The following is a 773-nucleotide window of genomic DNA, read 5'->3' on the forward strand; positions in this document are numbered from 1 at the left end:
ACAGTTAAGAACCTTATTAAAATATTTCGTTGTATAGAGCTGGATTTGTGTACGCCTTATACTAGGCTGAAATCCATAAAATAATGACGTACCTGATATACAAAGAAAGTACATAATGCTGTTAACATTGCAATCGTAAGGGCATGGTCACAGAATTTTGCCGCCAGTGCAATAGTAGAACTTGCTTGTACACTCTGCAAAGGGCAAATACGTTGTAGACAGATTCTCAACAGTTTCTTGTTGGTGTAAGAGTCACAGTTACACTATACAAAGGGCAAGTTCTTGATCTTCCTGATGCGGGCGATGTAGAGGGCGGAGGTCACCACATCTGTGAAATGAGTTCGTCTGGTCAAGGCAACAGGTAGCTAGAAAGATAGGTTAAAAAGGGAAAGAAATTATTTAGTATTCCTAAGATATCACTAAATACCGATATCATTAAGGATTATATATGTCAAGAACTTTTCAATGATAGACAATATATGATTCTAAAGTTTGAAAAAAAAAATATTTTGCCACTGTTAATTCTGATCAAGCATTATTTAGGAAACAGTAAACGGGTTTTGAAATAAGCACAGTGAGTGTAACCTAGCGTATTGCAATCTTTGTTTTTCACTTCTAATCGTCTTTATTCTTTTCAAGCATTCATGAAAGGTAAGTTGGGCTACTGTACATTTGTTTTGTTCTTTTGATAAACTAAAAATATATTGTGACACCATTTTCTTTTTCCTGATATATTATGGTGTTGGGTGAACATGAAATCCAGAAAGTATCAG

General features: G+C 34.8%; 1 protein-coding gene across 1 annotated transcript in view; it reads left to right on the forward strand.

Moving 5' to 3' along the window:
* Positions 1 to 773, forward strand: part of LOC119585613 (open rectifier potassium channel protein 1-like) — a gene marked incomplete in the record, with an annotated part of 57788 nt that overhangs the window by 42526 nt on the left and 14489 nt on the right.

This window comes from Penaeus monodon, chromosome 20, assembly GCF_015228065.2.
Source record: "Penaeus monodon isolate SGIC_2016 chromosome 20, NSTDA_Pmon_1, whole genome shotgun sequence".
In the NCBI taxonomy this organism is placed as follows: Eukaryota; Metazoa; Arthropoda; class Malacostraca; order Decapoda; family Penaeidae; genus Penaeus; species Penaeus monodon.